The sequence below is a fragment of the Episyrphus balteatus genome, chromosome 3, assembly GCF_945859705.1.
Source record: "Episyrphus balteatus chromosome 3, idEpiBalt1.1, whole genome shotgun sequence".
Classification (NCBI taxonomy): Eukaryota; Metazoa; Arthropoda; class Insecta; order Diptera; family Syrphidae; genus Episyrphus; species Episyrphus balteatus.
Genome location: NC_079136.1, coordinates 15,816,310 through 15,827,817, shown reverse-complemented (window position 1 = coordinate 15,827,817; position 11,508 = coordinate 15,816,310). Strand labels below are relative to the sequence as shown.

The window sequence follows — 11,508 nt, the reverse complement described above, 5'->3', positions numbered from 1 at the left end:
AGCTCAGGGCTGAAATCCGGAACCAGCTTTGCATCAATCTCTATTACAGTGGATAGCGCCAATAGTTGGTATGACACCATTTGGGCCATGCTGGATAAACCTCCTGTGGAGGGTGTCTATCCTGCTGATGTTTATTCAGGAATGGTATATGTAGGATATATTTGTCTACAGATGTTAAGAGTGTGTGTAAAAGAGAAGAACTCAGTATCCGTCCACATTGTTCGCTATACAAATGTTAGAGTGAATAATTTATTCTCTTACAAGTATGATTTTCTTTTGACAATCCCTCCACATGATGGGATGATGGACAAGTTTCAATCCATGTATCTAAGATTTCAACCAGGCAGCATCAAGACATTGACATGGGTTATATATTCACACATAAATCCTCCCAGTGAGAGAAAAGATCTAATAGAGTCTATATTCAGATCAGCAGGACTTCTGGCATTATCACAAGTTGGTTTAGGATGCCTAGGCTGGCTGTCCAGAGCCGCTGAAAAGACAAATACACCTCTGAGTGTGCTCCTAAAGTATTTGTCGATTACTAAACATGAGACCATGATTCTGTCAATTCTCCAATTCGTGGCCTCTACCGGAAAAAAGAGTGATGAAAAATCTTGGCCTTGGGCTAGGCTTTTCACAGATAGAGCCTTCCAAGAGTTATCCATACGAAGAGACTCAATGTTCGGGATGATAATGATGGTTGTTACTACCGGAGCAACTCTGGACAATGAAATGTGGGATATAGATCTGTTCAAGAACTATTCCGGAATATTTGAGGTCAAGAAAGCGGCTCATGATTATGGTCATCTAATATTACATTGGGTACTCAAGGTCACTGCTGAGACTTGTAAGACCGAGGAAGCGAAGAAGGTTATCAATAACCTTGCTAATATTCCAGCAGTCATAATGCTTCGGCCAACCGATGTCGCAACTGTCAATACTGACTTTTAATTTCTTCCTTTATTTCTTATCATTAATCTAGATTTAAGTCGGTCTACAAGGTAGCCCGCAGGGAATCAATAAAAAAAAATAATAAAAGTGCACTACATAAGGTATCCTGGATTCCAGATTTTTAAAGGTAACAACGAGGAAGTTCTTATACTCAAAAGTTCGTGTTTGCCTATTCATTTTTTCCTCCACGTTAGGAGAAGAATAAAATTATATTTTTTTAAGATCCCGGAGGATCTCGAACGTAACTGGAGCAGTCGGTAGGATACCCACTATCCACTCGAATACACATATCGGTTAAAACAAATCCGATTTGAAAAAAAGTGAAAATTTTTTTTATCTTAAATTGAGTTAATTGGGGTTGTGTGACCTTACAAAATAAGGGAAAGTCACAAACACACTCTTAAAAAGCCTACTGAGACTGGTAGGTTTGACCCAAAAACTCTGATCACATATATCTAAATTAAATTACATTAAATACGACAAAATAATATAAAAAAAAATGGAGCAACACATCAACTTACTGTTAAACTGTTAAACGGAACAAAGAGAACTCCTGCGGGAGCAACAGATTTTGCACCAACAAGAACAACAACAACCAGATCTACAGTAACATGACCAACAGCAAAGAAGACGAGCATTTTGAATGTCCAGGTGGATGTGTTTAAACTATTTAATGAACTGATTTACTTATTTTTACTTTAAAGGCTGATTTTTCAAAATGTTAAAATTAGTTTTAAGTTCATTTTTTCAAGAAGACATTTTAAAACTCTCCTTGAAATATATCATGTAAAATATACTATAATAAAAATTTTCTGTTTAGTTTAATTTTTATTTTATTTTATTTTTTTTTTTTCAGAAAGAAATTCAGCATTAAAAAAAAAATTATGGGCCTTATTTGAAGCACAGGTTACTAATAAGGCCCACCGGAAGGTTTTTTTAATTATAGAAAAAAATATATTGAGCAGCTTTTATTTTGTATAATTGAACTAATTTGTATAATCCATTTAGTTTTCCTTCATATCTAATACAATAAGGAAGTTATTAGGGAAAACATATTAGGAGGGCCTTATTTGGTACAGGTACAGGCTAAAGTAAAAATCTTCCATGGAATCCTTGAAAATGTTATTTTAAAATTGATAAAACATGGAAATACGAAAAAATAAATGACTAGTCGTCAACGACTAACACTCGTTCTGGTTGCATCGCTCTACCGACAGAATTTTTGTTTTTCTCTTTTTGCGATCCCGTTACCCAAACACTTCTTATACAAACTGTGCATTTTTTCTTATCTTCACACCACGTGTGTGCAAAAAACGTAAAAACTAGTTTGATAAAGCTAAAGTCTCATGGCCTCTAGGACACATGTGCTTTCGGGCAATCGTTTTAGTGATTTAGATATGGAAGTAGATCTACTGAAAAAGTCACCTACCGTAGAGATAAATCACATAAGAAAACGTCTCACATATATACTTTAACCTTTATCCATCTTCAATTCAATAAATAAAAAAAACCTAATAATATATTAATTCATGCGAGCTTCTTCGCAAGTATAAAGAAGTAACTCGAATAAACAATAACATTATTTTGTTCTTCAAGGCAATCATCACACATAAGCAGTTTGTCTTTAGACGAAGAATAAATTAATCTTTTTTCAAAACTCAATTCTTTTCCTAGCCAGTTAAATTACCAATTTGAAATCAACCAAATCAAAATGGTTTAGGGAAGTTCTTAAAGCTAATTTTTTTAACATCAGGTTTTCTTATATGCTAATTATAAAAACTACTTAACATAAATATGTTTGTAGTATAAAAATATGCTTATGAAATATTTTTGTCGGCTTCATTTTTTGTTAGAATCGAACATATAAATAAGTTCGTAATGATGGATTCACTTTGTACATAACTTTGTAGAATAACTTAGATCTATTACTCACAAGCGATGAAATCAACATTTTTTTTTTGTTTTTGATGATTCAGTTAGGAATTTTTAGCTCTTTTTATGTCCTTCTGCCTTCTTATACGAAACACTCCAATCTTTTTTAAGGCCATTTTGAAGCCTGAAAATAAGAACAAAGAAATACGATGTTGAATAAACATTTTACCACTTAATTTTTTTATTGAGCTAAAGTAAATATTCAACCGCACCCTGAGACAATAAACTTTCCCAAAAGAAGAACTTCCTTATAATGAGCTGCCCATGATGAGTGGTCCAATAATGATATGTGCTGCGATATGTTGGGTTAATCCGAGCAAAACTATCAGACTAGAGACCTCAAAAATAATCTAGACCTTTCCTGTCAAGAAATACATTTTACTTTCTTGACGTCAAAGATATCGGTAAGGTCTTTGCCGAACCTCACGGAGCAACCAAAACTAGGCATGGCTCTTTGCAGCTCGTCTTTTTAGATACTATCATACGCGGCCTTGAAATCAATGATGATTATCGATTTGATGTTGATGGCGGCGACGCGCTGCCATGCGACATTACAAGAGGCATCATCTTTCAAAAGTCCATTCAGCTTGTTGAAATAGTATTAAGTAATATTTTTTTTCCATCTGCAAAGTTTTACAGAGTTCCAATTCAAAAGCGGAACGAAAGCACTTTCGAATATAATTGACTTTCGGAAAGAAATACAGAGTAGGGCACCAGGGTTGAAATCAAACGAAGTATAACTATTGCGAACCCCTGCTGGTACTTTGGTTTGAGCAGGCAATTGACAATAAAGTCCTATAAGGAACTAAAGTGTCCATATCGTCGGTTCAAAGCATTAACTCACTAACTGCTATTGAAATTCTATGTAGTTAATGAGTTTTGCCTTTGGACCGACTCCTAAATTCGCAGTACTGCTATTGGTGCAGAGTCATGGATTTGACAAAGGCGGTGAAAATTTATTGGATTGTTTCCAGAGAAACATTCTTGGGTCCCGTCTCCATTGAAGGTGATCGAAGAAGAAGAAGAATAAGCCAGGAGAGTAAAGGCCCAACTTTAATAGGCATGAGCTCGCATTGGCTTATGTAAAAATGACATTAGTGAGTTGTCGAACACCCACAATTCTTATGGGATAGCCATAATGCGTATATGCGCTATTCGTTCACTTTCGTTAAGCATATTCGCATATGCGCTCTGAACCGCATGGAATGAATAAAGCAACATGGATGCAAGGTGTATGGAAGAATTAAATTAATTTTCACTTAATAAAAAGATTGATAAAAGAAGTGTGGATTAAATAAAAACCTTTTTTAAAAAATAAATTACATAAAGCTATGCGAGCATATGTTCATTATGGTAAGAGCTCATGTTTTCAGAAACAGAACAAAGCAGTTCGTTAAATTTTGACATAAGCCAATGCGAGCGCTTGTCTATTATAGTTGGCCTCTAAACCATGGATAAGAATGTTCCGGCCCGGAGTTTTCGACTGCAACCCGGAGGGAAAGCGCAGAAGCGTGAATTTATAGTGCACACGCAAGTGTGCCACTATAAATGATACATATAATAGTTTTAAGACGTATTGATCCTGGAAATCACGAGAGAACCGAGAATTCGATTAGCTTTATTAATAATATAATCATAGTGATTAGTGAATGTTAGTTTTGGGTCAAGTATAATCCCCAAGTCAGAAAAAACGGGCTTTCTAGTTAATAGACAAGAGTCAAACAAGTAATTATACAAGACTAATTTCTTTTTGTGTGTAAAACTCATTGATTTACACTTGTCAACATTAAAAAATAAGACGTTTTTAATGCATCATTCCCTGAAGTTTTGAACATCTTCTTGAAGTTGTAGACAGTCACTAACTGAAGATATTTCTTTTAATATTTTTATATCGTCTGCATTTAATTAAAAAGAAAAGAGGTAAAACAAATAAACTAAACTAAGAAAAGAGTTTTTAATAATTGTAATTACATCGTTTATATATAAAGTGAACAATAAGGCACCTAAGTGGCTTCCTTGTGGAGCGCCAGAATTAACATAAATTTTTTTGGAACATTCACTACGGAAGATAACGGCATAACCTCTATTTTCTAAATAAGATGCAATCCTCATTAAAAAAAAACTTTCGTTGAAACCTAAAGCTCTTAGTTTTTTTAGTAAAGTTTTTCTACCTGTTTCCGTTTTTCAAATGAACCAATGCAAAAAGAAGTGAAATAAAACAAGTTTGTAACGGTTAAGGTCCAAATCCACAACGTATTGTAGCCGCCTTAATGCGCTGGTCCCTCTAAGTAAGCCAGTAACGACCAAATGCAAAACACCAGCATTCAGTAATAAGAAATGGAACAATACAAAACAAATGGTAGGCTTTCCGCCCATTTCTGAGGTCATGCGGGCGCACCCCACTACGATCCCCTCAACAGCGAGATCGAAGTAGTGCCACGCTGTACAAAGAAAGAGATACAAACTTAAAATGCATTATTTCTTTTAAAGATTAAACTAGAAATTCGAATTAGGTACGGAAGTTCTTCTCGATAATACAAGTTATTATAGCGAATTTTTCCCCTGATAGACTTCAAACCTGAACTCTAAATCTTATTTGTTATTTTAAAATATTACCTTGGGAAGTGGTTTACGTCATCTTGATTTGCTTTATGAAACAGATGATATCGACTTTGATTGTCTCATCTAATCTGTTCAAGTTCATAATGGATTGTCGTAAAAAGGAGAAGTTGGATATTAAGAGGATGATTTTATTTTTTGGTTTTCATCGAATTCGTGTGCTGAAACATTATAAAATTAGGATAATGTTAGCAACAATTTGTATCTATTTTATATTGCTTTTTTTACCTACCGATGGTTCTCTGATGAATTTGGAAGCATGGTTAAAATCTTCTTTTTCAGATTTTTATTAAAAACTGATTGTTAATTACTTGAAGCAAAGATGGAATAGAAATTCTAATTCAGTGTTTAGTAGTGTATTTTACATATTTCGACAGGTTTTGTATGAAATGTGTAAATTAACATTTTGGAACCTTTTAACTATTTTTTTTTGTTTTCTAGTTTTGTTATATTTAACACATTGAAATTAGAAGTATTATTAATATTTCGTTTTGTTTAAAGTGTTTTAAAGTAATTTTAATACCGAAACATCTCTTCAAACGTTTTTCTTCTTTTACGAAACGAAGCACATTTTCCAATGCATTTACGCCATTTACCTCAAAAACGTAACGTAAAAGTAAAATTAAAATAATGCTTTTACAAAGAGTGTAGATGGGCGAATAATAGCAGCGTTCCTTTGTTGCGTAGAAATCTAGTACAATAGCTAAGATAACTGCCGTTTCTATGGAGGCGGTATTTTGCTCATGAGTAGATAACTTAGTACATTTACTGCTAGAAATACTCATTCTCTTCTTCCCATACAGATGGGAATTGCATTGATTTCGTTGAAAGGGCGTGCTAGTTAAACACTCCTGTAGTACTTTGACTTCTCCCAAAGCAAAAGGGCTCATGTATAGATCTAGTACTACAATTAACACGTGATCTTCTACTCGAGGAGATAGAGGTATGTGTAGTTGTTGTACTAGATTTCTACTAACGAATAAACTACCACTTCCAAATGAACAGAGCTAATATACTCATTTTGACCAAAAAGCGCCCCCAAATTGAATTCGTTGAAAGTGCTAATAAACTACTCTACTAGCAGTACTTTGCCACCTCCCAAAGGAACAGGGCTATTATTGAAATCGATCTAATGCACCCTCGTATTCACTCAGATAACGAACGAACTACTTCTTTATGATAGTACTAGAGGCGATGTCTAACCTGTGTTGTGCCTAATCAAGTTTCAATTTACATTTTTTAGGAACAAACCTGACCGGTTAGGCGATTAAAAAAACAACGTGGTAGGCAGGCACTATGTTCTATAATCTATTGGAATACAAAGTTCATGTGAGTAGAAATCTTGTACAACCAACTAAAGAAAATGATCCTATCTACTCCAGAAAATATCTCAAAAATAATTTAATCGGCGTTTACTGTTGATTTCTTAATGATTGTCCACTTAGCAAAAACACTCATCACGTCATCACCAAGCCAAACGTGACTAGGTTGATAATTTGCCATTATTTTGTCGTTAATTTGTTGTGGCCATTTTGATTTTGTCACTCATTGTTTTCTCATAATGCTTTTGATGTTTCAGTAACTTGATATCAACTTAATGAAACAACATCTCCTGAAAATTTGAGTGTGTCGGAATTTGTCTCTAATTAGTTGTGATAATTTTGATTTTATCGTTCCATGATTTCATAAGAAAATGTCATGTTTCGCTAACTTTATATCAACTTAGCGAAACACCATCTCTCAAAAAGGGTTTCATTGAAAAGTTGAGCATGTATGAATTTTTTTACTTAGTTGACGCGAATTTATCAGGGGTCGAGTCACGGCATACGTTCTTTAACGTATGGCCGCTATCAAAGCGTGTATACCTGAATTTGCTGTTTCGAGACCCTCGAATTTATTATGACAAGTTTGATTTTGTTGCTCACTGTTTTCATTAAAAAAAATTGTGATCTTTTGCTAACATGACATATCAACTCAGCAAAGCATCCTCCAAAAAGTGGTTTAGACTTCACGGATCAAAACGTGGCTTAAACATGAATTTGCCGCTCAGGACCCTCCAATTACGTGTGTCATTTGCCAAGTGTTCCACATAAAAATCATACAATCGGTCCTAGCGAGATATCCTGAAATGTCAAATTCAGCGAACATTCGTAATTCGCAGACGCAGGTCGCATCTCTCTATGAATGGCATTTTACTCTTAACTGACTAAATAGTTGCCATTTTTTCACTCTCACCTATGTATATCTCATATTCAAGTATTAAATAAAACATTGAAGATGGAATTGAAATGCTCCATTCCACGTATACTTACCAGACGGCTCACAACATTTTTACCAGCCAACTAACAAAAACACAAAACAAGAAACAAATATATTCTATTTAATCATTAAATTTTATTTTATTTCATTTTTTTTGTATTTTATTTTAACTTAATAGATATTAACATAATTTAAAGCTTAAAATTAAACAATTAAATTTATAGCAGAGAGTTGTTAAAAAAACAACTGCCATCGTACAATGTTTTTATTATTATTAATAAAACAAATTATTTAAAAACTATATTTCGAGTTAATTATTTTTTTATAATTAAATATTAAATATTAAAATTCTTTATTAATTAAAATTTAACATAATTTTTAGACTTAAAATAATATTCAAAATATTAAATAATTTAAATTTAAATTTATTTAATTAATCTAGTTTAACTATAAATAACAATAATTAATAATGTGATTTAGAATTGCAAAATATTGTATTAAAGACATAAAAAAACCTTCGGTGGAGCAAGTGAGAGCAGAAAATTGGTGAGTTAAGTAGAATTAAATATACATAAATAAATAGTCATTGGTGAATTAACTAGTTAACCATAGTTACACAAACTTTGAAACGAATTTAATACCATTACAGATAATAAACAAGAAAAGGAAAACACTTGATGCAACTGAAGAGTTCGAGATTTGCAAATCATACCAAATAGAACAAGACAAAATGTTAAACGACGGATTAACTATCAACAACAATACATTATTCAACACCGCAAATAAGTTCCATAAAAAAAGAAGCAAACAAACATAACAACAAATACCTAAAAAACTACAACATAACATAAGACACAACTTAGCCCCATATTTTATTTTATTTTATTTTATTTTATTTTATTTTATTTTATTTTATTTTATTTTATTTTATTTTATTTTATTTTATTTTATTTTATTTTATTTTATTTTATTTTATTTTATTTTATTTTATTTTATTTTATTTTATTTTATTTTATTTTATTTTATTTTATATTTTATTTTATTTTATTTTATTTTATTTTATTTTATTTTATTTATTATTCTTTTATTTTCACTTAATACCTTCTGAAGAAACAAGGTCAATTTCATTTGAAAATTCAACTGAGGCAGAGATGGATGAAAGTAGAAGTTTGCAGTCATTTAAAGCTGCCTTAGAGGACTTTAAAGCTGGAGTCAAGACATCCGACTCGCTCAAGGTGTCTAAAACCTTGGCCCAACAAGCATTTGAAGTTTACTACACAAATTTTGGCGATGAGGGCGAACTCACCAAAATTCCCCCTTTGGAATGATTTACCACTGGATAGTGGAACATTTTTAAAGGAGAAAAATGACCTAGAATATAACAAATTATAACAAAAACTTGTCCAATCTATAAAAGGAAAATTCGTTGTTACTGAAGAGCACAGTTGATGTCGAGAACTAAGAACATAACATCATGTATTTTGAAGAAGAATACTCAATATTCACTCTTGAAGACTTTGCAACAATAGAAGCAAACTCGCTAAAGCAAAACAATTATTATAAACCATCAAACAAAAATATCTGAACTGGTGACAAATATAAAACATAACATTTTAGCCCTGTGAAAAGTTAAAACGCATCGGACGGAGGAATAAATAGACAATATGAACCAATGTAAGAAATTTGATACGTAGCATTCATAGTTAGAAGGAATTATGAGTTTAAGTGTGACCAAAGACGGTTTTTCGTTTTAGGATCATTACGCTTACTGTTGAGAAATCTATATATTAGGAGACGAAGTCTAAGCAAAGAAGAATTCATAAATATGTTTGATAAGATCGTATATGGTGGTAGATTCAAAAAGTTTCTACAACCTAACGAAGTCCACATAATTAACATAATATTTGAGTTATTAGAAAACGAGGAAATAGAAAACAATATCGAAAGATATTATGACACAATCATTATATAGTACTGTTTAATTATCTATTTATACATCATTGCACTAACGTTTAAATATAGATAATATTTTATGACCATAGGGATGTTATGTACATATCTAGGTTCAAAGTGGATGGCGACGGTATATGGCATAGATCCTTTGTATACATGATTCATACTGATTGTGTTTATGACTCACATCTGTGTGGATCATGTTACAAACAAATATTGCTCTGTTTCACACCGCCGTTATCCAGTTTGTTATCTATGTAAATATTCTTATCTTTAGAAGTAAGCTAGACATAAGACATATGTAGCTGTAATGTAGTTTAGTTTTACTTGAATAAATCAGTTCGTTTCTTGTACTCAGATTGGAATGTTGTTTTGTGTTTTTGCTTCTTTTCGTTGAGAATTATTCATGTTAATGGTGCCAATGGCGGGAGTATGTTCAATTATCTTTAGATAATTTGAAAGAACAAATAAATAGCGACGCTAGGTCACGTCGATCCCTTTCAAACATAACCGTAATTACTCAGAGATTGTGTTTTATGACACACATCTGTGAGCAATATGGCTGTAAAGAAGGGATGTATCGTATCTTGCGTCGTTATCTATATGTGTTTAGAATCCTAAGAAAACTAGTGATAAGATAATTTAAGTAGATGTAATGTATTTGTAAAATAGAGATAAGATATAGTTATAGAGTAGAGTAGATTTATTTTGAATAAAGGAGAATACTTTTTACCACCAAGCTGTCCGGTTGTTTTTGCGTTTAATGCAGTTGTCGGTTTTTTCAAGTACTTTTAAAGAACAAGTTTCAGTGGTTTTTCTGTAGCTAAGAAAGTTCTGGCAAATATACATCAGAAGCTCTTCCAGATGTGCTTCGCTGATGTACTTTTAAAGTACATTTGTCTGTACTTTTAATGGAGGGAAAATTTATTTCATCTTGCATGCAAGAAAGAGATAGTTGCTTCACGTATTCTTATATACAGAAAGTATATAACTTAGTTTTTTCATATCTTTTTTTAGTGGAGGATTAAATAGACAATATGAACCAATGTAAGGGATTCGATACGTAGGAATTAATAATAGTTTAAGTGAGACCATAGACGGTTGTATGAAACAAAAACAAACAAAAAAATGGATTTAATAACCGTTGACGAATGCTAAAAGCAGATTTCAGGACATGGATAAGTTTTTATTTATTTGTTAATTTTTTTTTCTTTAATTTTTTTTTAGAATCATTACGCTTGCTCTTAAGAAATCAACATATTAGGAGACGAAGTGTAAGCATAGAAGAATTTGTCAACATGTTTGATATGATAGTATATGGTTTTAGATTCAACAAGTTTCTACAACCTAACGAAGTCCACATAATGAACACAATATTTCAGCTAGAAGAAAACGAAGAAATATAAAACAATATCGAAAGATATTATCAGACGATCATCGATATCATGATCAGATTGGAAGTCAATCGGAAAATATTTTAAAGGAGAGAGAAACAAAGACGTAGGAAAGATATTTATGCTCTCTCTACCCTTGGGTGTGTAAGAATGGAAAAATCCCCACTGGACATCCTAAGATCCACATTGCAGTCTGCTCAACTTCCTCACATAAAAGCCTTATCGATCAAATAACATCAGTAAATGGGTATGAACTACCGCAAGACGATAATAAAAATGTTAGACAAGTTGCTTTTGAACGTTGCGAGATATGCAATATTAATGTTGAAAGAAATAAAATGGCCCAACATCAGAAAAAAGCTTCTCACAAGGTATTAATCATGCAACTTTTTTCTGA

The 11,508-nt window shown here is 32.3% G+C and overlaps 1 long non-coding RNA gene across 1 annotated transcript; it reads right to left on the bottom strand.

Annotated features, from left to right (window-relative positions):
- Positions 1–2,418: 2,418 nt before the first annotated feature.
- Positions 2,419–8,084, bottom strand: LOC129913238 (uncharacterized). The gene is made up of 3 exons (XR_008772012.1): positions 5,738–8,084; positions 5,503–5,666; positions 2,419–3,010 (listed from the first exon to the last, which is right to left on the bottom strand). It is a non-coding gene; the product is annotated as an uncharacterized LOC129913238 (long non-coding RNA).
- Between the last annotated feature and the right edge of the window lie 3,424 nt (positions 8,085–11,508).